The sequence below is a fragment of the Zalophus californianus genome, chromosome 11, assembly GCF_009762305.2.
Source record: "Zalophus californianus isolate mZalCal1 chromosome 11, mZalCal1.pri.v2, whole genome shotgun sequence".
NCBI lineage: Eukaryota > Metazoa > Chordata > Mammalia > Carnivora > Otariidae > Zalophus > Zalophus californianus.
Window position 1 is genome coordinate 63,128,005 of NC_045605.1, and position 26,867 is coordinate 63,154,871.

Below are 26,867 nucleotides of genomic sequence, written 5' to 3' on the forward strand. Positions count from 1 at the left end.
CATCCATTCCCTCATTAAAAGAAATAACTTTATTGAGGCACATTTTACATAGTATATAATTCAGCCACTTTTAAGTATACAATTTGGTGATTATTTAGTAAATTTATGAAATTGTGCAAGCATCACTCTAAAGTTAGAGCATCTTCATTACCCCAGTAAGATCCCTCATGTCCATTCACTGTTACCTGGTTCCAGAAGGCCTCTAGTTTACTTTCTGTCTCTATAGATTTGCCTTTTCTGGACATTTCGTATAAATGGAATCCAACAATAGGTGATCTCTTTTGTGACTGGATTCTTTCACTTTGCATGCTGGTTTTGAGGTCCAGCCACGTTGTATAATGTGTCATTAGTTCTTTCTTTTTTATTACTGATTAATATTTCATTATATGGATATTCCACATTTTATTTATCTATTCACCTGTTCCTGGGCGTTTGGGTTGTTTACAGTTTGGGGCTTTTATGAATAACTGCTACTAGGTACAAGTTTTTGCATGGAGGTATGTTTTCATTTCTCTTGGGTCCATACCCAGAAGTGAAATTGCTGGGTCATTTGATAATTCTGTGTTGAACATTTTGAGGAACTGCCAAACCATTTTCCAAAATGGCCGCACTATTTTACATTTGCATCAGTAGCACGTGCGGGTTCCCATTTCTCCACATCCTTGGCAACATTCGTCATTATCTTTTTATTATAGCATTCCAGTGGGTGTGAAATGGTGTCTTATTCACAATACATAAGTTTTTGGAGAAACAAACAAACACAATCATGTCAGGTGACGCCAAAAAAGCATGTGATAAAATTCAACATTATTCTTGATTGTACCTTAGGAAACGAAAAAGCTGCCATGTTAATATTAAGAAGATGATGGTGACAGTGACAGTGTTAACAATTACAACTATTTATAATAATAATACCAATGAGACATAATAGAACCTGATTTCAGATATCATTCTAAGCTTTTTATATAACTCCTTTAACACAGCCACCTTGAGGTAGGTTCTAGTGCTATCTCCATTTCACAGAGGACGAAGGCAAAGAATCTGCCTCCACACAGCCTGTAAGCCATGGAGCTGGGATTTGAACGCAGCCATTCTGATGCAGAGTCTACCCTTGTTAATCCTTACACTGTAATGTGGAGAATCTCATTTCATCTGGGCCCTCAGTGCTGCTTGGTAACTACAGCCCTCTTCCTTGCCTTCTCTCCCTCCTCTGAAGCTCTACCTCTACTCTCAACTTCCACTTCTCAGAGAAAATAAAGACTATGCAAAAACAAACAAACCTAATAGAACAGAAACAGAGTAACATGGCATCATAGTATTTGGTAAACATGGCATTTCAAATCAGTGGGGGGAGGAACTGGATTATTCAGTAAATGGTGTTGGGAAAAGCACTATATTTCTGCTCTATTACCCACATGTGTCATGTGTTTTAAATTTTACAAAAAGTAAAATCATTAAAATTCTAAAGGAAATTATAAGATAATTTAAAATCAGGATTCTCTACATGTGACAGGAAAATATTAATAACAGTGGCTTAAATACAGAAGGTTCGTTTTTTTAAAAGATTTATTTATTTTAGAGACAGCATGAGCAGAGGGGGAGGCAGAGGGAGAGGGAGAGAGAGAGAGAGAATCCCAAGCAGACTCCCCACTGAGCACGGAGCCTGTCATGGGGCTTTATCCCATGACCCTGAGATCACAACCTGAGCCTAAATCAAGAATTGGACACCTAACTGATTGTACCACCCACTTGCCCCATGCACAGCTTCTAACTCAAAGTCACCTCATGGGCTAAGATGGCTGCTGAAATTCCAGCACTCACATTTACATTCCTGGGAGAGACAAAAGAGTCCACCTCCAGCCCAAGTCTGCTCTTCTTATGAGACCTTTTTGGAAGTCCCTGTCAACACTTGTGCTCATCTCTTGTTCAGAATTTAGTCACATGGCCATACCAAAGCTGGGAAATGTAGTCTTTTGGTGTCAAGCCAAATTCCAAATGCAATTTAAGTTTCGTTGTTTTTTGGGAAAAGGGAAAAATAGGTGTTGGGTGGCAACTGCTGGTTTCGGGCATTATTTTAGGTAGGTGAAGCCTTCCTTAGCATGACCCCAAAGCCAACAACCATAAAAGACAAGCTCGACAGATTTTGACAAACACAATAACAACAGTGTTTCCTTTTGCAAAAGGCATTGTAAACAAAATGACAAACTACAAAATGAGACAGAATAATTGCAATGAATTACATGTAATTAATATTCTTAAAATGTAAACAGATCTACTAATTAGTAAGAAACTTGATTGCCTGTGCTTTTTGGAGAGAAAGTATCAATTTTTTGGTTCTTCTTTAGATATACATTATAGACTAGACAAAACTTAATCTTATGAGTACTTTTTTTAAAAAACCATGTTGACCTTTTAGCAAGGAGAAACATTTTTTTTGTTTGGGGTGTTTTTATTTTAATCCTCTGTCCCTCAAGGGCACATACTAGACTCATCTGTTTGATGCTACCCTCTATTAATACATATACATTACTGGGCTGTTTGATTTAGGACAGATTCAGCTAGGTCACCTGAATGCTCAATTACCTGCTATGGTGAGAATCATCTGCTTTCAGATGGATAAGATCAAATCAGTAGCCATTCTCAGTTTGGTGCTTCATTAGGAAGGGAATTAAAGTGAAACCATTAGCGGTCATTTTTCTAAATACTAATCACTGAATTTCAAATCCTGGAAAAAAACCTTGCATGTTTTTAATGATTATTATAGACTGGAATGTTTTTAACTGAGTTCAGGACTGAGGGACATTGGGAGGGGGGACTGTTTCTGGCCAGATTACTTAGACAACGATAATTCTTCACAGCTTTGTGTTAATATCTTCTGATTAACAAGCAAGTTGGAGCCAACTGATTTTGGCTATTTGGTATCCTTGGTAACCACGGTTAGATGATGAATTGAATCAGTTAAAATTAATTTCTTGTGAAAATCTTCCATGAGAAAGTATTGGCTTTGATATTTAGATGCACAAGAAATATGTATGTGTATAAATGTATGTATGTGTGTATGTGTGTGTGTGTGTGTGTGTGTATCTCATCAGGTGTGGAGAATATTTGATAAAAATCTGCAAAGTCTAGTAAATTTAAAGAGTGGGGAAGATGAGGGAAGCCTGCAAGGGCTCTGCCTGTAAGGATTCTGCTTCTACCCGGAGAGGGACGATTTAAAATGAAGGAACCTGAGGCATAATAGCCACTGTGTGAGCTGTTGTTCAGCTACAGGAGTAAGTAGCCTTCTTTCCCTTGTATCTGTGAATGCTGTCATGACAAAGCTATTTTATTGTTACAGAAGTTTGGAAAAAGGTCGAGAATGGTTTTTTTTTTCCCAATATAAAATCATACAATATATATTTTAGCTCCAAGCTCATTTTTAATGTCAATTTAGAAAGCATTTTCCTTTGGTCCCGATGGGTGCCTTAGCTGAGGCCTATATCTGCTGCAAACCACGCATTTCCAGAAGTGTACATTTAAGGGGTATTGCTAGAACACGGAAACGCAGTGCTGGACCACATAGCATGGGCCAGGATCACTGGTTGTTGTGATAGGAGCACTGCCACCGGCCCAAATTTGGAGCCTGTAGCAAAGGGGGGGGGGGCTAGTGCCACCTCATTGTAGAGATGGGACCTAGGTCCCTGCAGGCCACACATTTCCCTAGAGGAGACTGGGGAAGAATGGATGGTCCTGAGATCAGTTCCATATCAGATTTTGGCAAATGCTGACTTCAGGCCAGTCTGCTTGCTCTCAGAGGAGCTATAAGAAAGGAAGGAAGAAAAGTGGGAGCTGAGCTATCACAAGGTAAATCACAGTTTCATTTATAAGATTTTCTGCTTGGAATTTTTTTTTTTTTTTTTTACCATCGAATCTGCCTTTGTTCTACAGTTAAATACTTCCTGGGCAGTGCATGTAAAGTGTGTTCAAAGACTGCTTCCCTACTTTATATTTGTGTAACTTGAGGATAGTTACCTAAATTCTTGGTGTATCAGTTTTCTTATCTGCAAAAGGAAGATAGTAATGTTGATAGGGGAACTGTAAGATATAAATGAGATCATGGATTTGGACAGGACCTGGCATTCAGAGCTCAATCAGTGTTAGTTCCCTTATTACTCCCCTTGGGAAAGACTTGTCTGAGCTTCATGAAAATCTGCACAAGTGACTTTGACACCATCCTTTATTTTTGCCTTCTCTTACTTGTTCCATTAGTCTCTCTTTTTGTTTTCCACTCATCTTCTGGTGCCCTATCCATGAATGTTTTCTCTCCTTTTTCGTCTTATTCCCCCTTGCTTCATTTTATCCTCCAAACTTGTTTTTGGCTCTTTTCTGCTGCTTTTCATAAATGAGGATGTAATGTAGTCTGGCTAATCATTCACCCTATGTGAAACTACAGTGTGCTGGATGCTGTCCTTGGTGCTGGAGTTATTGTGCTTGAGAAAGGCATAGTCCTTGGCCTCAAGGAGATGACCTTCTAGTGGAGGATATAGACAAGTAAACAGGCAATTACAGCGTAGTGCAATAAGGGAAAGTGCAGTGTGTTATGGAAGCACATACGAGGAGCACCTATCTCAAACTTGCCAGGAGTGGTGTCAAAAACAGCATCTCCAGAAAAGAAGTAAATAAGCTCTGACGTGTTATGGACGTGTGAGGCCAAGCAAAAGCATTCAGACCAAGAGTTTTTAGGAAAGAAAACAACATGTGCAAAGGCTTGAATACTTGAAGGAGGGAGTGACCTTAGGGAGCCTGAGTGAGTTTAAGGTTGGCAGAGTTGAATTTGGGAGCTAGAGTGGGGGATGTTTATGTGACGAGAGATAAAGTCAGAAACGTAAGTAAGGGTCTTGTGGGCCATGTTAAAAATTGGGATTTTATCCTAGTGGTAATGGTGATCTGTCTTACCAGAGAATCCATAGGGCATGGAGTACAGTGGGAGGTAGGTGTAAAGGAAGTCTGAGGTTTCTGAATTAGGCAGCTAGGTCATACAGAATGCACAAGAAGGGGCTGGTTGAGGGAATGAGAGAGACTGAGTTGAATTTTAGAAATATGTGTTTGTGGTATGATGAGTCTGAAATGAAAAAGCGATTTCAAATCTTATTTTGAAATTATGGTAGTGATCACTTTTGTTATTGCCAACAGTTTTCTTGTGTCTTTTTGCATGATTGTGGTCCTTCTGTCTGTCTTTATATTTTGGTATGCATAGCTGGGTAATGATGGCTCTATTATATGTATCCAAGTGGGATCAAAGTGTGAGAACATAGCTGTGGTGGAAGAGAGAATCCAGTATGCACCTCCAGTGAAGGCAATTAGAATAAAATAGAGAGTGTGCAGCTCCTGGTATCAGAGGGATTGCTTACAGGAACTTGGAGGTTGGCTTGTTTCCAAGAAGTGGAAGTACCATTCTAAGTGAGTCCCATGGCCAGAAACATGGACCAAGGATGGCCCCAAGGGAAGTGTATGAATGAGAGTTTGGGGGGTGGGGGATAAGTAAGGTCTTAGCCTGCCTAGACTCAGCCTCCAAGATGAGATGTGTTTCTAAATCAGCTAATTTCATTTAAGAAACAACTGTGGTTATGTGATTGCTAAATTTATCTAAAAATGTTGGGAGTCTATTTTTATTTCTCACTTCTGTGTCCTTTTAGATGAAGTCCTATGGGAAGTTTATTTCCTGCTGAGCTGTGTAGAGCTGCCTTTGATTAGTCAGAGCCTGCCTTCTCCTTTGCTTTCTAGTGCTTCTCTTTTGCTTCTGATATCTCAGAATTTGTTGACCACATGCATGTTTCTGTAATCTACACCAGTCCTGATTGTATAATCTTTGGTCATACCTCTATAAGTTCGTATTTTTATAATGTTACTTTGTGTGGTTTTTTTTCCCCCCATATAGGTGGGTTCTCATTTCCGTCACTACTCAAGTTTTCCCTTCTACACCTCCCACATCCCACCTGATACATGGAACTGGACCCGATCTTGGACTCTGGGGCTGATGCCTGATGGTATAAATGCAAGAATGAGGAGTTTTCTCTTACAGGAGGCAGCACCACACATAAGGCCACCTTCTTAGGAAACCCAGGCTTCCCAGTCCCTTCCTCAAACATCATTTGTTATGTTTTGCTTATAGTGTCTCGCATTACACCCAATGCCTCATACAGATTTGGGAGGACTTCCTAAGGGTTCTTGCAGTCCACTGGAGTGAGGAAAGCTAGGTGAGCTAACAGCTCTGTCCTGGCCCTGTGAAGTCCAGGGCATGAGCTGGAATGAGTTATTGGGAGGCAGGGCTGCACAAAGCCAGTTGGCAAAGCATGCATGGCCTCCACTCCAGCCTAGGGCATACCCTTGGCCTGCTGGCACTGCCCAGATGATTTCTCCAGACTTGACAGATTCTGGACCCTCCCAGAGTAGATATTCTCTCTGCTGCCTGTCCCCTCTCCATATGATGTCTCTCTCTTCACAGCCACACTCTCATAAGATGCCTTATTCTTGCTGGGTTTTCTTCAAACCCCTGTCATGCAGTTTCCACGCTGCCTCCCCACCCTGCCGCGCTTCTCTGAGGCTGCTCTCACTATAGTCATCAAGGACCTGCTAATTGCTAATCCCAGCAGCCACACTGCAGTTATTGGAATGCTGCTCCTTTGGACATGGTGTTCACTGCTTCCTCCTTTCTTGCATTTTGCAACACTGAACCCATTCTTCTCTTCCACCTCCATGATTTTTTTTTCTTCTATTTGCCCTTTAACTATTCATGTTTCTTAATTACCTAGCTTGGCCACTGCTTTTCTCACTTTCTGCATTTTTCCCAAGTCATCCCCTCCACTCTCAAGATTCAGCAGGCTCTCTAATATGCTGATAGTTCCAAATCCACTTCTAGCACAGACTCTGCTGGCGTCATCCCTGTATATTTTACCACCTTGGATGTCTCCATGTGGATAGATGAAAGTCACCTCAAATTGAACATGTCCAAAACTGGAGTCATCATTTTGGCCTTTACACTGATGCTCTTCTGCCTGGAATATGCTTCCCACTGGTCCCTTGGGGCTTACTACTCTCTTCATTGAATCTCTCTGCTCAGTGAACATCTCAGAAAGGCCCCATATCTACCTATTTTTTCCCGGACTTTTTTTTTTTTTCCCTTCAGAGCACATATATCTGAATTGATACGATAGAATTACTTTTACTTGTTTAGTTTTGGCCTCCCCCTATTAGAATGTAAGCTCTCTCTTTATCTATCTAGTTCACTATTATATTTGTAGGACCTGGACCAATTTCTGGAACATAGTAGGTACCCACATACTGAGTGAATGAATAAATAATCCCTCCCCCCACCCCCGCTCCCAGACTGATTTCCGTATTTTTTTTATCTTGATGGGTGACACCACACCCACCCCTCCTCAATCAGAAACCTGGATGTCCCTGCCTTCCTTTATCCACAGTCACCAATTCCAGCTAGTTTCTCAAATCTGTCCTCCAACTCCATTTCTCTGACTACCACTTTGTTTTAGACCTCAGACCGCCCTCTTGCGTTACTGGAGCGCCTAATGGACTTCCTGCCTCTGTTGTTAACCACCCAAATTGAACCTCCACCGAAGCCAGAGTGCTCTTTCTGAAAAGTAGACGTGACCCTGCTGCTTTCCTTTGAAAAACTCTTCATTGGTTCCAATCAGCCATAGGATCAAATCCAAGCTCCTTAGCAGGACATATGAGAGACTCCTCCACCCACCCAATGTGCCGTACCTTGCTCTACAGGAACAGTTGAGTGTGCCATGCAGTTTTCTGCCCCCTTACTTCAACTGCCCTCTTAGCCTGGAATGACCCTCCCTGCCCTCCTGCCCCCTCCTTCTAGTGGAGTCTTTCGTATGCTTCTGTTAGCACTCAGCGTTGGGTCTCTTTCATGTGCATTCTCCGTGCTCTTCTCCCTATCACTGTACCTATGCTTAACGTTATCTGTCCATGTATCTGCCTCTTTCATTTGATTGAGAACGCTCTGATGGAAAGGACTGTGTGTTATTCATCTTTCTATTCCCCTCGTCTAATCCAGTGGCTGAAGCATAATAAGTACTTGATGAATCCTTGAATAGATGAAAGAAAGAATGAATAACCTGTCAAGATGGGTGTTTTCTGGCTGAAGTCCTGTCATTGTCATCAAGTTAGGACACAGAATTGTATTTTCAAAACCTGAATGATATTAGTGAAATCTGCAGGGTGGGCGTTCCTTGTGTGCTTTGTGCTATAGACCATCCTCCTTACACTTGTCAGAAGATGCCGTATCTTACCTTCCCTGTTGTCCCGTTAATACTCCAAGTCAACAACAACCAAAAAGAAAAAAGGGCCACTGGAAGATTACGTCCGTTGGTTTCTGTGTTGTGTGAATCTGAAGGGTTTTCTGAAACAAGAATAAAAGGACTTTTTTTTTTTGCAGTGGTGAAGTAATTGTGTTATTATAACATATATTGTGTCAGCCACGTGGACATTATGGCTTAGTGGACAATTTTTTTAAGGATTTAGAGTATGCTTAGCTGAAAGTTACTATTCCTTCCCCCAGAGTACATACTGGATTGGAGTTTTCAATGTGAAAATAAATGTTTCTATTGCAGAATTTTATCATCAACTTGTTGGAATTCATGCCCAGATTTTTTTGAGTTGAACAGTTCTGTCTCGGTGGCATGTAGAGATTCACCAAGAAAGGCACTGTGCCAATGATACTGTTAAGTCGTTCAAAGCTATGAAAACTGCACATGACTTAAATGGCAAAGGAAAGTCAGTCCTAAATTGAGGTAAGTGCTTAAATCTGCAGGGTGGTTTTGAAACTCTGTTTTAGTGAGCCCTGAGATTCTGCAACATTATCTTGGCTACACTTGGACCTACGGGTGAAAGGGAAGCTCGCTGCCGGTCACTCCCACTGCACCAGCACAACAACACTGGTATCTGGTTTATAGAGGGTGGTTCTGGATCAGATTTCTCTTGATATTGTATTTGACTTGATTTGGCTGAATGTAGCCGGACTTGTGTCCTATAACTTAGAACAAATTTTAAGTGAACAGAACTAGGTATGATTTCATGTAGTCAGATTCCAAGTAGCTTAAGAGGAATGAAAAACATAGAGGATCTTCTAGATTCTCACATTACAACTTTTAAAAGTGGAAGAGAAGGGGAAGATGCCACCATCTTAGAAACTAGGGCCAGTGAGCACAAATTTAAAGGACGATGGCACCCAAAGGAAGGGGCCGGGCAAATATAATCCAGGAATTTTAAGGAGGCATATGCCACAAAGATGTTTCCAGGAATGCTGGTGGCAAGAATGAATCGGTATTTTGGAAACATCCAAGGAATAATCTGAAGTGTATTATTTTAATTTATGATCAAACCAAGAAGGAAGACATCTCCCTGCCTGGGGAGAGGGAGACATCCAATGGAAGCAGAAACCATACCAGCAGAGAGAGCCAGGCAGATGGCCCAGGCCTCACAGTGGAGGATATGTGGAATCTAGAAATTGAAGGCTTGTGAGCATGGTGTCCGTCTCTGGCAGAGTCCTAAGCCAATGTAGCAGATGGTTTGTGAACACCTAGGAAAGAAAAGGTGCCCCAGAATTGGCTTATTAAAACCAAGTCATAGTAATCTTCCCGTGCATCCTTTCTTGATAGAATCACCCTTGACTTCAGCAAGACTTTTCCTGAGGCTGCTCATGATACCCAACACAAGTTCTTTTGTTCTTTTTGGAACAAAGAAATGGAGTTGGGGAAAGGGTATGCAAGGTGAGGCTCCTGCCAGCTGAGGAGAAAAGCAAGAGAGGCAGGACAGTACTGCCTCTTGGGGCCAGCATGATGGAGCCAGGTAGAGTCTGCTTGAGAAAGAGTGGGGAGCTTCGGTAAGCCACTGTGTTCAGAGTGCCCCCTAACACTGCATTTCTCAAACAGGGAGCCGGGAGCCACCTGCCTCCAGAGATACTTGGGGATGCTCATTTAAATGCAGATTCCTGGGCCTCGCCCATAATCAGGACCTCTGGAGGCGCAGCCCAGGAATCTCTACTTTTAACAAGCTTCCCAGGCAATTACCAAGCGCACATAAATTTCAGAACTGTTGCTTTAAAGATAAGCTCATTTCAGAACTATTGCTTTAAAGATAAGCTTTCTGTCAAGAAAGTTACCCAGTTAGAGAAGTATAGGCATTTTTTTAGTTTTTTAAGCAGATTCCTTTTTTGTATATGGTTATGACCCAGAAATTTCCAATCTTTCTCTATATCTAATTGCCCAGGGTCAGACCCAACTCTGTTGCCATCTGGTGATAGCCCATTTGTGCTGCAAAAATAGGGCTGATGAGGCAAATCTTTTGAGCACTAAAATAAGAATTCTGTATCAGGTAAAGACCTTATGTGAAGAGCACTGAGGGCATACTTGAAGAAATTTAGCTCTGGGGTGCCTGGGTGGCTCAGTTGGTTAAGCGACTGCCTTCGGCTCAGGTCACGATCCTGGAGTCCCGGGATCGAGTCCCGCATTGGGCTCCCTGCTCGGCGGGGCGTCTGCTTCTCCCTCTGACCCAACCCCCTCTCATGCTCTCTCTCTCTCTCTCATTCTTTCTCTCAAATAAATAAATAAAATCTTTTAAAAAAATAAAATAAAAAAAAAGAAATTTAGCTCTGTACAATTCCTTAAGAAAGTCAGTCTCCATGATGCCTGAATTGGGGTGCTGCTCTGTGTGTAACAACCATTAATGCACAGATTTAAAAATATGTGCATAAGAATACACACATACGTTTATTATAAATTTTACTGATATAAAGGATGTGCAGCACACAGTTCATAATACACATTATACTTTATTGATTACATTACAATTGACCCTTCCAGAATGCTTTCCATGATTTTTGTCAAACATCTGTATCCATAGCAACCTTTGATTGCAATTGACAAATAAGTGTGGGTCCAACATGCATTGGTGGTCGATAGTTTCATTTATGTTAGCGAGTAAGATGAAAGTGAACAACAGTTAGTGACAAATGTCCTAACATCACTCATTCTTCAATAACAGGAGCAGCCTCTTTGTTGAATCAGGTAATAGGTTGAATACTGGAAGAATGTATCTTTAATCTGATGTGCTGTTCACAACATAATGGCTATAGACATGACACACTTTTAATCTTTATTATTGACATTTTCTCTGTCACTTTCTTAAGACTAGTCCATCAACAAAATAATAAATCAAGCACTGATTTGTCGTGTTTGAAATCTCCATGGCGTAAATGCTTCTACCATGGCCCATCTCAACCTACCAGCATGACATCACTGAACTCGGAGTTGGGAAGGTATGAGCAGTAGCACATCATTATATAGTATTTCCACCATACGGATGAAGTATATTTAAATAATCTTGGGAACACAGATAATAGTAAATGGAGTAAAACGAGTAGGAGATGACAACTTCTGAATATTTATTACTTTTGTTTTCAATATAATTTATACAGTTGTAAGTTTATGTCACTTAATTTTAAAATAATGGCCGCGTGTAATAACCAGCTCTCAAAAATCCCTGAAAATTTAACAATTGGCCCTTAAGAGCTCTTTGAGCTGGCTCTAGCCTACTGCTGAACAGGGGCAAATTTTCTGACCCTGCAGATTGGTTACTTGGTTATGTTCCTGCTTTTACGCAGGAGTACAAATAAGATAGTCAGGTACTTTTTCATATTTGCATAAAATGCAGCTCTTCTAAGCCAGAGCATAGCAATAACATGCCTGACAAGTGTGTCCCGCCCCTGGGCATCAGAGTGAAGAGGAGTTCCTAAACAGATGAGTTCAGATCCAATAGAACAGGTTTCCCCTGTCGTGTCTGGGAAACTATCGATGACTCACGTTCTTTGCCAGCTTCGTGTTTTGCCTCAGTGGATATTCTGACACGTAAGGGTTCCTCTCTTGTGTTGCATCCTACTCATTCCAGTAAAACTGTTTTGGATATTTTGACACTCTCCAGTCAGGAAGACCTTCTGAATACAAGTATGTCATGATATTATTATTTCTTTCTTTTCCATTTGCTTCTACACCTGTTCTGTAAGCGGGCAGTCCGTTCGTTATTAAAATCTAATGGGCAGCCTGACTGTGGGTGTTAAGAGTAGATTTTTGGAGTCATTTGCCCAAAGCCGGATCTAGAATTTGTTTGCAACTTGTAAGTTTTTGGAGCTGGAAGTTTGAGACTATCTGCCTCAATATCCAAAGATAATTAGGATTTGAGCTGCACTTTTACCTAAATTCTTATTAAAACTGACAGTGCTGTGCAGTGCTGTTTTCTTTGATAGAATTTTTGGGTAGTCAGGGAGTAAGTAATATGCCTCCGGTGCACAACCATATCCTTTCTTCCTGTTTTCTCACTGTTATGCTTACAAGCACATTGTTGAGTAATTTCATCCTCCCCGAGAGCATTTCCCGAAGTGCGTTTGAATTTCCCACTGTAGGGACCTAAGCTCTATCAATATTTTCTGTACTGACCCTTGTAATCATGGCACTGGGACCTACTTAAACAGACTTTCACCTAGCAAATGTAAATGCAAAATTGCTTTAAGTTGCTAATTGTTCTTTCCTGCTGTGGATATTGACTATATAATCCAGCAACTTGGCTGCTATTTCAGTCATAAGAAATCTTCTATAGGCTCCCAAATACTTCAAGTTAAAATTCTTAGGGCACCCCCCTCCGATTCTTAATTGGGGTAAGGAAGCTTCTCTCCTAATGCTGGAATAAAATTTTACATGTATAAAATGAAAAAAATTTTATGATATAAAAAAACATAAAATGAAACCCAACAATCTTTTGGCTGGAGGGAGACCCTGAACCCATTTTATAGTATCGACACAATCTTTCTAGTTTTCTCTTCAAGCCAAATCCATGTTCATAGATGCTCTCTTTGTGGGTGCGCAGCTGATTCCATGGTTCTGGTTCAGGGCAAAAAGTGGAACCACGACCGAGGTCTTCTATAAAATACCCTTTGGCCGGGTATGTATCGAGGTGTGAGTTCCCAGAGGCAGCCAGGTGAAGACGTGAACTCTGGGCTTCACGTGCGTGATGACAGGCGGTGCCTAATTACTGCTCCTCCAGCGCGCACCTCCCAGGGCACTGTGCACAGGCGCTGGCCCAGGGACTCCATCCGGGTCCCCCACCCCAGGGTTACCTGGAGGCAGCTCCGTGGGAAGTATCGGAGAGCAGAAATCTTCCCAGGTGTTTCTGTGTGTCTTGGCATCTGTTTCAGTTGAGACAGAGCCCCTTCTGGGTTCTTAATGATCCTCTTTGACCAGAATTGGGAATGTTTCAGCTTCCTAATTTAAATCATGTGTTTTTTATTTGTACTACATTTATTTGTACTACATTTTTATTTGTACTACATTGTCCACATTTTATTTGCAGTTTTTAATTATAATTATCTAAGTAATATATATATATTTAAAAATGTTTCAAGAAATCATACAGTACTGAAAAAAAAAGAGAAAAGCTTTATTTCTTACTCGTGGGTCCACTCTCAGAGGCGACCATTTTCATTGGCTCTACAAGTTTTAGGTTTCTGGCAATTTCCTTCACAATGTAAATAATATACTTGTGCTTTTTGTGTAAACTTTGTGTGTAAACAGGGTGAAGAATTTTCCCATTCCCAATTTTTATTTATTATTATGTTTTGGATCCTTTTATTGTTACATGTTAAACTCTAAAAAATATTTAAATTTCCATTTCCTGTTTTATCAACCTTAGACATTATTTCTGGGTCCTCTGCTTTGGAAGATAAAGATAAATTGGTCGGCTATCATGCTGTTATTGTGCTGTGATGGTAAAATTCTTTTTTTTAATATTTTTATTGTTATGTTAATCACCATATATTACATAATTTGTTTTGGTGTAGTGTTCCATGATTCATTGTTTGCTCATAACACCCAGTGCTCCATGCAGAATGTGCCCTCCTCAATACCCATCACCAGGCTAACCCATCCCCCCACCCTTGTGATGGTAAAATTCTTATATTCTGTATTATCATGAAGTCATCCATGTTTTCACCATATGTTACTCCTAAATATTACATACCAACAAACTGTATTTTATGGTACATTTGAGGCTTTCTTAACCAACTTCCAGTTGTCTAGTTGGCTGGAATTATCAGGGCTTTCCATTTCTTCTAGAAAACATTTCAGTAAATACCATGAGAGGCTGAGTGCTCAGGGACAGCAGACTTTTCACTACTATTCCTGTTTATTTCTGCTGCCAGAAGTTAAGCTGAATGCTTCCTAGGAAGCAGTTATTTCTGTTCCGGAACTTGTTTATTCTGGTTGTATTTATTATTTCAATTATGTAATTTAATTAAATATTACATATGCTGGTGAAATATGAATACTAAAAAAGAACTGTTGTTTCTGGGAAAACTGATTCGAATGCTTTCTAAGGCTCACTACAGGTGAGTCGTACTTTTAAATGCTGCCGAAGTAAGAGTGGAGGAGCGACTGTGAAAGACTGAAAACAATGGTAAAAATCGAGGACTCCCCTCTCCGACTGCCTCACAAATATCTTTTAACTTCTTATTCTACTTTAAACAAACTCGAGTTGAACACAGACTGTATTGTGGGTATCTGTGATGTAAGAAAGACAACATGAAGCTATAATCCAAGGACCCATATTCAAAGAAAAGAACTTGACCCTAGATCAAAGAGTTGGTAAATTAATAGTTTAAAGTAAAATGTTTACATTAAGATAAAATATTTGAGGCATAAGGGGGGGTGGTGTTTTCCTTTAACTGACTTTTTCAGTTAACTAGCACCAACCACTGGAGCTCAAAATGTTGTTAGCTTGTAATGTTAGAGTGAGGACAGTGACTGGGGACAGTGACTGAGTAGCCTTCAGCAAGCTACCTTTCTGTACGTAGCTTTCCTCATCCGTTAAACTGTGTTAATCACAGGGTTTTTCCGTAGTGATCAGTGAATTAACACATCGGTGATGCTAATCACAGCATTGGCCCTTGTTAGAGGTGGAGCTATCATGAACTGCTGTTGTAATTTTGTGATTTTGTGAAACTTTGTAGCTGCCATGCCATGAAGTGGGATTGGACCTTGGAAAGGGAAACAGAGTTTTATGTTGTTAATCCTGTGCCATTTGAAGGATTCGATTCCTTGTATCCAAAGTGTTTGGTGATGTGCCATCACTTGTTCATAATTTTGTCATATTTTAATTGGCTTGATATTTGACTGTTACTGCCATTTATGGCATTTTGTGTTTCTTAGACTATTTTATAGTATTTGCTATCACCAAATGCTTAGGATATTATGTAAATGAAAGGAAGCAGTATTTCTTCACTTTTTAATTAAAAACAGCCAGTTTCTTGATCATATACCTCGTATTGGGAAACTACTTTCTTCTTGACGGTATTCTTCCCAGGAGTTCCTGCTCTCATCTAGAAGTATTCTCTCTAATCTAGACAGAGGTGATATCCTGGGACCCCATATCACTGGCACTTGAAGGTTAAGCACACTGTTTATTAGTTTCCCTACTTTCTCTTTTTGAATTCCTTTTTTTTTTTTCATTTAGAGTACATCCTCAAGTAAATTTTTCAGAAGATGGACATAGGGCATAGCTATTGAATGCTCGCATCCTAAAAAAACTTTTATTTTGCCCTCATTTTTATGGATGATTTGGCTAAGCATACATTCTATAATGAGAATAATTTTCCCTTAGATATTTAAAGGTACTGTTTCATGGTCTTCTTGCATTACAGAATTGCTTACAAGTCTAAAGGTGCCTGCTTCTAGGTCTCTTTATGATGTTCTCTCTAGCCTTGGGGTTTTGAAATTTCATAACAATGTGTCTGAATATATGTCTTTTTTCATTCATCTTGCTCAGCATTTTCTGGGATATTTAATCCAAAACCGTGTCTTTCTTTCACTCTGGGAAATGTTATTTTAAAGAGAATTTCTTCTTCTCCATTTTTTCCTTTTTGGAGGGGGTTTGGGTTTGGCCCCTGGATTAATCCTCTTTGTTTCCCAGCTTCTCTGAAGCAGTTTTCTTTCTGCTCTATACTCTTAGTGTCTTGGAAGGCAAAAGTTCACATCAGAATAGTCTGGTGTGGGGAATCTTGTGTTTCCTTCTCTCCGTTCTCCATGCTTTTCTCCTTCTACATGACCCTTTCACCATAATTTTCCACATGCTTCCCCTCACCTAATCATGGAGTTTGAGCATGAAACCTTATATTTCCTCATCCTTAGGGGACCAAGCTGTCTTAGTCCATTTGGATTCCTGTAACAAACTACGAGAGACTGGGTGATTTATAAATAACGGAAATTTATTCCTCACAATCCTGATGTTGGGGAAGTTGAAGATTAAGGTATAGGCAGATCGGTGTCTGCTGTGGGCCTGCTTCCTAGCTGATAGATGACTGTCTTTTCACTGTGTCCTCACCTGGTAGAAAGGGCAAGAGAGCTCTCTGGGGTCTCTTCTATAAGGGGACTAATCCCATTCATGAGGGCAGCACCCTCATGACCTAAACACCTCCCAAAGGCCCACCTCCTAACTCACTGGGTGTTGGGATTTAATATTATGAATTGGGAGGTGTATAGTCTATAGTACAAATTACCCCTAGACCCTATCTTATGGGAATTTTGAGGCTGAAGATCAGCCAGGCTTCTTCTTCCTTTCAATGCCCATATTAAGTTAATGGTTCTTTTTATAAAGTCAGGAGTGTAAGGTTCAGAACTCTGACCAACATTAGTCAGAAGGGGTTTTCAGCAAAGTCCCCTTACTTCTTCCCAAGATAACATTAGGTAATGATTGGATACAGCTGCCCACATTGGCTTCTCAGTTTGGTGGTGGTTATGGTTTCTTTGCTTACCTGTTCAAAGATCTGAGCAGAAACTGAGTCGCTCCCTATCTTAGAAGAGGGTCAAGCTCCTTACTATAACTTCCTTCACCTTGAGATAGTCTGCGTCCTTATTTTAAACCTAACTTGATTAATAGTAATGATTTCTTATTGCAACTTTTTCTTTCTCATTTTGGGACAATGAGATAGGAGCCCCCTTCTAGTTTCTAACAAATTATAAAGCAGCAAACATCTGGAATTTTCCAAAATAGTATGCAAGTTATAAAGACAACCAAACACTTTATGCTTTCATTCCATTTCCTTATGTATTTTTATAAGTTATTTATGGAAGTGGAATTGTTTAGGCTCTGATGCACCACATTGTCCAAGTGGTATATAGCAGTCCATATGTTCACATCATGACTTCATAGCAAATGGCAAAGATGCTGCCTAGACTTGATTTTGCACGATTGTCGAAGGCTCTTCTGACACAGACTCCAGAGTCCTAACAGTGGGAATAAGTAAGTGAGTCCTAGGGCCCTGGGAAACCCTGGGAGGAACCCCAAACTGTGGAGTGGGTGATGCTCCATTAAGAGTATTTTGGCAGAAGGATTTGAGGGAGACTGTGTGCCTGGCTATTATTGGTATTTAGTAAAGCTGTGGAGTTAGATGTATTTGTTAGAAATTTAACTTCATCAACCCACTCCTTGCCTAGTAATCCTTGTATTTTTATGATAATGTCTCATCCTTTCTGATCATTTCAATAATTCTTATTTCCATTTAATTGATTATTCACTTAAATATCTTATGGGCCTATGTGAGGCAACGTTAGCATTTTATACCTAGGCCTGCTGGACCATCATCCTTTCCCTACTAAGGGATAGGAAGGACTCCTGTTCTCCTACTTCTTGCATTTTCCTGTGAGTCTCCTGTGGGAAATATGGTGGATAACAATATCCCACTTAAAATGAGCCACTTCCTTTGGCTCTGCCATCTTTCAGCTGAACCTAGTACTCGTGTCATCCCTCTAATGCACACTTGATGCTCTTGCTGTTTCTCTCTTCCGGTGCTGCCCTCCGTGTTTTCCTGGCCTTGGCTGCCTGCTGATCTCTGCTGTGTCGTTAGGGCTCCTGCCTGATCTCCCACTAGTGATCTAGCCTCAATTTCTTCCGCCCCTTCATGTGTGAGAACCCTGCCCTCTCTACTTGCTGTTTGGAGTGTTCATTACCCCTGTCTCCAGCACTCACATTTTTGGTGTGTAGGAAAACACTTCTATCTCAGGCCCCCATTTGTATAGAGTGTCTTGTGGCGATGCTGCTTGGACCGCTAGTGATACTGATGAATGCCGGAAGAGTGGGGGAAATTCCATGCAGCTGCAGGAGAGCCCCTTCCATCCAGGTCCGAGGACCTGGAGAATGTTAGTGAAACACTTATTTGTGGCCCCTTTTACCACCTAAGTCTCTGAAGCATCATGTGGGATGTCCCCCCAGGCTCTCCCGTTTACTCAGCATTTGGGTAGCCACCTGCCTGGGCTCTCTGCCTGGCATTGTCTTTCGCTCCCTCTGCAGGGGGAGGTGCAGAGCCTGTGCAGTGGCCAACTTTCATTAAAGTGAAGCAAACGGATTGGTTTGTCATAGAGAGAAAATAGAGCTGTGGCTGCCAGGGGGCTGGGGGGAGGGGTAGAGAAGTGAGTGGGACGTTACTGTGTAATGGGTACTAAATTTCCGTATGGGATCACAGAAGGTTCTGGAGATGGACGGCGGTGATGGCTGCACTGCAGTGTGAATGTGCTTCGTGCCACTGAAGATTGTGCATAAAAATGGTTAAAATGGTAAATTTTCCATTTATGCAGAATTTTACCACAATACAAAAAAGAGAATACCCAATATAAAGAGAAGTGAGGACTGCAGAAATGTGTTAGGAGAAAACGTTCGTGCCTGCTTATAGCTGTAGTTCTGTCCACTGCGTGTTAGGCAGAATTTCTGTGAGTTAAGGAGATCCTTTTTGAGAAGCATTGGTATTCTTTGTATCTTCCAGTTAGAGTTAACAGTAATTTCTATTGAAATCTAAAGTATGTTTTTTTCTTTATAGCCAATGCTTTTTAGAACAATTACTACATTTTTGGGTTATATACCAGTATTATTAATCATTCTGATGTTGAATAGATGCCAGTTTCTATGCACAAGTACTAATGAAAATGAATGATTTAAGAGAAACCATCTTCATTTCAGCAACATGAAATATTTACGGAAAGGAAATTGACTTAAAAACATATAATTTGTAGAAAATTACCAGTTGCATACGAAGACATGAGAGCCCATGCTTTTAACCAGTTGCCAATCATTTAAGCCTGACTGTGCTTGCACAGGCAGATCCATGACCTGGGGGATACATTAGGGTTTCAGGTATAGGAGTCCAAACTAGTAAGAGGTTACATGTTGGAAGAGAGCCTGTGTTTTTAGCCCTGGACCAGGGTTCAAGCCAGACAGAAGGAAAAAAAAAAAAATAGGGAAGAATTGGAGCCAGGAGTTGGCTCTCTGTTCTGTCTTTAAGCAGCCCGTGGCTTGGAACTGTTTCTTAGGAGAGGTGCTTCTAGGGTTAGTGTTGCCCTAAAAGCAAGCCTATCTGGAGACATCATCTGGCTGTAAATGTAGTTTCTCTGACACACTCTGTACAGGTCACTCTACCCCCAGTTACATAATATCTTCATCGAGGCAGCTCAATACCAGGCATGGTGAAGTTAAGAAATGATGCCTGTCTGCAGAGCCCATGCTCTTTCCATTGCACCACACGGTCTCTGTGGAGTCTTAAATGTTCGGAGAAGCATGAAATATTGTACCATTTTCAATCACGATGAAAAGGTTATCTTAACGCTCACTCTATATATACTGAAACACACGACTTCTTTGGCAGTTTCTTTTCCTGAAGCACATTTTTTAGTAGATACAAAAATGGAAGTGATACACAGCTTAGAATTTTATCATTCATCAAACATCGAGTGCCTCCTGTGTGCCAGACATCATGCTAAGTTGTAGGACAGGCTTTAGATATAAAATCCTCTCACTTCAAGAATGTGAGATCTGGAAGGGCCCTTCCATCTCATTGCATCTCATTTTATATATTAGGAAACCCAGGCTCAAATATGAGTTCAGGTTCCCCGAGGTAACTCAGGTAACAAGAGGTAGGGCCTAGAATAGCAAACAGCTCATTCTACCGCATATCAGCCTGGGTCCCAGTGGAAACGCGCACCGTGGTCAAACCTAGTAATTTGAGGAGAGTTTAATAAGGGACTTTTTTACAAAGACATCGTCAGGATGCAGGGAAACCAGCAAGGGAGAGTACAGTACTCTAGTGTTTGAAATGGTAGGGAGCCATCGCTACCCGTGGGCCTGAAAGAATCCAGAAAAGGGGCTGTGGCTTTCAGTTAGAGGGACGCTCGCAGCACGGTAACCTAACCGGAAGAAAGCCGGAGTAATACATACAATCACTTCATTCTCTCCTCACCCTCTGATTTCCTGTCAGGGCCTCCTATGGGTGGAACTCAACAGAAGCCAAGGCAAGGCACCTCCTGGATATAGTCCACATGGGTCACACTCCACGTCCCAAAAGTGAGCAAGAGAGGGAAGGAGATGGATTTGGGGTGGTAAACGGAAGATGCTTTCTGATCGAGCAACCCACTTCACCTCTGAGTGGAGAAGGAAGAGGTAGGATAGTGATCGGGAGCATTTAGGGAAAAGTCACTCCTCATGGGAGCCAGGACTGAGAAGAAGCATTCTCACCCTAACATTCCATGTTGCTTTATGAGATTTTTCTAAATGCTGGTTCACAAAGGTGGAGGTCGTCAGCAACCTTTTGATCTTGTTCCACAGCGTAGAGGAGAGATTTAAATGCTAATTGGACCAAAACAAGACCAGATCCGGTCTAAGAAATGACTGGGACTGAGGAAGTTTGGAAAGGGGTCCTGTGGGAGGTATGAATTATTCGGTCAATGCAGCAATGCCAGGCTGAAGAAGAATCTCAGACAACACTGTGAAAGCATATGGGAGGCTTTTATACATATGCAAGGACACCTAACTTTCAAAAGAGCCAGGCAAGGAGGAATTTCTCCCCTCACCCTTTTTAGAAGTAAAAAAATGGCCCAGGAGAGGTTGCAGGCAGCTCAGAGTCTCATAGGAGATAAAAGAAGTGGACATCAGGTCTCCAGTTGCTGACCCCTATCCTTCTGCTCTGGGCGGGCTGGGGTTCCCATTTTCCACAGACACAGACCAAGGAAGGTTACCGACCTCTTTGGTTTGTGCCCAGTTCCCCCACATGTTCTTCGGTTCCGTTTCATGATGTCCTTTGCAGGCAAAAAGTCCCCATTGTCTAAAACTCTACTCGTCAGATTTTTCTATTATTTTGCAGGAATCTAAGTACATCTGAGTGTTTCCAATTACTCTGCACAGGCCAGAATCCCATGCTGCAGAGAACATTGTAGATTTGCAGGCACTTCCAATGAAGCTACAGTGGGTGGTAAAATACTTTCTTAAGTAGATTTTGTTTCCAATTAAATAAATTTCTGTAGAGAGTAAAAAGAGACTGGGAGCCCAGCGGCAAACCTGATGATAATTCCTGAGCCTTCCTGTTGTGCAGACAGCAGGGGCTCGGGTGCCACAGAATGGGAAGGGCAGGGGTACCAGAGGCAAAACCCAGCTGTAGGTGTTTGCAGCTGCAGCCACAGTGTCCTCTGAGCAGCCCCTGCCCCATGTGGCTGAGGCAGAGGGGGTGATGGCAGTGTGAAGAGGAGATGGTCACACTGATGAGCCTGCACTTTGCAAATAGAAGGTGCAACAGAAAGTGTTCTCTCAACGCTAATTTTAGGCCAGCTGTTTAGTTAACACAGACAGAATCATTTAGGCAGCCTTCTGAGGAAAGGATCTGAGGGCCAGAGACACAGTCCTACTAAATATGCCCAACCTTTTATGTCAATCACAGGAAAATTCAATTAGTACCAATTTCCATGTTCCAATTCATTTTACTAGTCCATGGGCTTCTTAGGGTTAAGGCATCAAAGTGCTCTGTTTATCTGGCTCAGTACCTTAATAATGGTATGGACCCCGCAGGCCCAAGTTAATGCTCCTTAATCCTTTCAATTTGCACCAGGAGCTAGTGCTAAGAGAACCTCCTGTCCGCTGCAAGAATGAAAAGTAGGAACGGCCCTAAACTGTAGCCTCCTGTTGGATTGCACTCGTTGGCTTGTGGTCACTAATGGGAATTACTATAATGGCTTTAGCTCTGGATACAGACATTACTGTGAACTCAAGGTCGTTTGGCATTTTCTCAAGAACCACAGAATGTGAGAGCCATGCCCAGGACCTTTAGGACAAATGAGAAAGACCAGAGAGAGGCAGTGACTGACCCAAGGTCACAAATTATAAATGGTGGCAAAGCTCGTCCTGGAGCTGTTGGAACATGCCAGGTCTTTCCTGAGGCCTCCATGTACAGCTGAGCACTTGTGCCCTATACAACACGGGTGACCATACACAGAAGCCTGGGCCTTTCTTCTGGTGAAGTCTTTTGGCCACATGGCCAAGTGTCCTGAGTTTGGTCTTTGTATAAGAGAAGTGGTTTTAAGTAGGACTTGGCTCACTGCTCTTTTATGGTAAGCCTTTTCTAAAACCCAGATCGGGCTATGTAGTCCCCACTTTTGGGCTCCGGTAGCACTCTGTGAATCGTGAATAGCATTGTCGAGATTCTCTTAACTAGTGATTCCCTGAGGGCAAGGGCTCGTTTTATTTATTCTGTACCCTTGTTTAGTCCTTAGCAAACACCAGGTGCTCAGTAAAAGCTCCTTTTCCTGTCCTCGGTAATTCAGCTCGATATGCACCTATTAGGCACCTGATGTTTGCTTGTTGCTAGCCCATTTCATCAAGCTACAGGAGGTCTCCCTATTTATTAACCAAGCTGACCACCTTTTGGCATAAAAATCAGTCTGGATATGGAGTGGCTGAATCCTGAAAAAACAAAGAACAGTAACTTAATTTATTGAATGCCAGGACCTTTCTAAGCACTCACTACAATCCCAAGAGGTAAATACTATAATCATCCCAGTGTTACAAAGAGAAACAAGATAAGGAGAGATCTAAGTAACATTATACTACGGATGTTGGGCTGCAGACCTTGACCTTGTGATTCTAGAACACGTGCTCCTAATACTGTGCTACGGTGCTTGCAGTATAATTAAAGAGAAAAGTCTGCAAGATTGCATTTCCCAGACAACTTAAGTGCAGTCATTTAAACACCAACACATCTAATTGTAGCCTAGAATCTATTATATGCTTCTTATCCAAGATGCCTGAGGGTCACCATCCGGAAGATGCCCCCTGGGCTATTGAGGTGTGTACCAGGCTAAGTTCCCCTTCACTGGATAACTCCAGAATGCTGTGATTTTTTAACACAACCATTTTACTATTATTATTATTATCTTTTTACATTATAGAGTAATACATGTTTATTGTATTAAGGTTAAAAAGACAGTAAATAAAGTATTCAAATGAAGGCCTCATGGTCACATGGAAGGGACTGTTGATGAGGGGATTCTCACGTGGGCTGTTGTGGGGGATCGCTGAGGTTTCTTGTAGTACAGGATTTCCGTGTTGGTTCCGTTCCCTGAAACCGCTGACAGCTTGTCCCCAGTGCTGTCTGGGCTCTCCTGTTTCCTCCATCTAATCACATTACTGCTTTCCCTACAAGGCACCAGGCAATAGCCTCAAGTTCTCTATGGCCTGACTGTCTAACTAAATTTCCCAGTGTTATCTTTATTAGGCCCTCAAGACACAATTGTATTAGGATTAGGAAGGCGTCTTGTGTTCTGAACCAGTGTGTGTGTGTGCACATGCGTGCATGTGTGTATATATACTCCATATGTATACAGAGTATATATATACTTGATCAGGTCTACTTGGTGTTATCTATATACCATCTGCATTAGTTTAATCTGAAATCTGAGATGTTTATTAGAAATGGAGATTAAAGGTCTTCACCCAAGACCTATTAAAAAAGAAAATCTAAGACTGGAGTCAGGGGTCCACGTTTTTCCTGACCAAAAGACGTTTTGTTTTTTATTTTTCATTAAGAAATTGTCAGAAGTAGAGAGACTAATATAATAAACTCCACAGACTCATTACTCAGTTTCAACTACTAACCCGTGGTCAGTCTCGTTTCATCTGTAATTTGAAACAAATTCCAGATATCATTTGAATGTTTTCATATGTATCCACACAACATAACCACAATATAATTATTCTATCTAGAAAGTAGTTAACAGTAATCTCTAATATCATTACATTGCTAGTTAAAATTTTCCTTGTCTCAAATGTTTCTTAATTGTAGAGTGTTTTGGATGCTGAATCACATAATTAGTTATGTTTCATTCTTCTCTCTGACAAGTGGGATGTTGGGAGCCAATTCTGTAGCCACTTCTGGCGACTTTACAAAGTTTCACGTGTGTTTTTTGGCTATGTACCTTGCCCCTGACTTGAGCTTCATTTTATTATTTTTCTTCACTCCTGATTTCCTCACCAAGTTTATTTTATCTTATTGTGCTGTGCGTGTGTGTTTATATACATACACACACACACATATATATTTCTTAAAGATTTATTTACTTTAGAGGAAAAGAGAGCATGCACATGCACACATGAGTGGGGCGGGGGGCAGAGGCAGAGGGAGAGGGAGAATCTCTGGCAGACACCCTGCCAAGCGCAGAGCCCACACGGGGCTGGATCTCACAACCCTGATCATGACCTGAGCCTCCACTGACCGAGCCACCCAGGCACCCAGGGCGGTATATATATTTTTAGGCTACCTCTAATCCTTTTATTAAAAGGTAAGTCTTATGTAGATGAGCATATCAGTGACCTCAAGCCATTTGCCTTACTTCATTTTGCACCAGTCTTTTAAGCCAGGTCCTATCATCTGAGCTTCTGACCATGACTTTCCTCTTCTTTTTTATGTCACACTCCATCTCAGGCCCAGTGCTCAGCACCATTTTTCTGGTTCTGATCTTTTTTGCTTCCCTTCTCAGTTGGGCTCCCTAGCTTCCTTCCCCTACCCTGGAAATACCACATTTCGTTCATCCTGAGCATCAGCTGGCTCCTCCGTGTCATCATTGTCCGTTTCCTCTGGGCAGGAGAGGACTAGACACAGACACAAAATCTTTAGGTTACAAAGTAATCTCTTCAAAAATTCCAGTCCTCTGGGATGACATGAGGTTGGGAGGGCAGTTGAAAGAGGAGAGCTTGGGATAGGAAGGCTGGGGTGGATATCAAAAACATCATCCCTTTCCCTGTTTTGCCCTGAGCTGTGTTTGTTGCCGTAAGAAGTAGAGCTGAAGCCAGACTGACATGTGAGAGACTAGGACAGTGGTTCTCAGTCTCTGGTGCCTTGGGTATCCTCTACGAGGCTCTCACAGGTCTGAAGCAAACTGGCAAAATAAGGACAGTGGAATGGTTTTATTCATAAAGTTCAATACAGTATTTTAAGGGAAGGCCATCTGTTTTTGGTGTTAAAATGCTCTTTCTTGTATGATGTGACTGTGATAGTAAATGAGTTACATTTTAACATTCGTATTAGCAAAGTGAAAGGTTGATAACCTATGTCAGCACCTTGATATTTTTTTTATGAATCAAGAAGTCTGAACAAAGATGAGTAGACAAGGATGGATATCTTTTATAGGTTTGACTTGGAAGGAAAACTGTGCTAAGGACTCAGAAGATCATTACTATAACGATTATCAAGATTTTCATTCATTTGTTCCTTATATACCAAGGAGCAGAATTAAATAAGGACTGTTTTCAGAAATGCTTTGGGATTACAGACCCAAGTTCACCAGAATGTACTAAACCATATATGCTTTACATTCTACAGTAGCTTGAAAAAAATCTCTTTTTTTTCTTCTCAGTAACACTTGTTCTTTGTAAGAAGTTAATATGGAAGTGAAAGTCCCTTCTAATTTCATCCCCACAGAAATGGCTTGCTGTATCTCTGCATGGTTTTTAATGTAAAAATAAATACTGTTAGGGGCACCTGGGTGGCTCAGTTGGTTGGGCAACTGCCTTCGGCTCAGGTCATGATCCCGGAGTCCTGGGATCGAGTCCCACATCGGGCTCCCGACTCAGTGGGGAGCCTGCTTCTCCCTCTGACCCTCTTCCCTCTCATGGTGTTTCTCTCTCTCTCTCAAATAAATCAATAAAATCTTTAAAAAAAATAAATACTGTTAGCGTGAAAATATCAATATGTACCAGTGTCTATCAATTGTAGACAGTATGTCTTGTTTCCCTCATTTTGGAAGGCAACCTTCAATCTTGCCATTAGCTTCTTGCCTCTTTCTACCTTTTAATTTCTGACATCTTTTCTATGAATTTAAATTGTTAGAGTTGAATTTGCATTCTGTTCCACCATCATACTTATATCTTCCATGCTTTGTCTATTGCTTGATTCTAAGGGTGGGAAATCAATAAATGGTGTTCATGTTATCATGAATATAAAATTTTATCTAGTACAGAACCAAAAGGTATACTGTGATTATTTTTCCTTTTCCCAAAGAGTTTTCCTCCTGGAATGCCTAATTTCTCCCCCCTCCTCTATTCGAAGACAAGTAATAATGTCATTAGAAGCTAAACTCTCCGTAATGTCGTTTATTTATTTTCAAGTCCTCTTCATGTGAGGAGGCCTCCTCCCTTGAGCCCAGTCTTCCTGCTTCAGGCTGGACTGACTCCTCTCTAGGTGCGCCACTGACCTCTCACACAGAGCCATCGCTGGTCTTCTGAGCGGAGTTGCCACTTCTGTACACGCTGTCTTCTTCTTTCCTGTTTTCATCTCATACATTTATCCTCAAGTAACTTCCTATGATAGGTGCATAGAAAGTAATCTTGCTGATGTTTTTGGCCCTTATACTGTATTGGCAGTATGATTGGGTATAGAATTCTAACTTGAGCATAAGTTTTCCTCAGAAGTTTGTAGGCATTATTCCATTATCTGGTGTTTTTTTATGAAA

General features: G+C 41.3%; 1 protein-coding gene across 2 annotated transcripts in view; it reads left to right on the forward strand.

Annotated features, from left to right (window-relative positions):
* Window positions 1–26,867, forward strand: part of SYT9 (synaptotagmin 9) — a 210,776-nt gene that overhangs the window by 33,575 nt on the left and 150,334 nt on the right. The window lies entirely within an intron of this gene.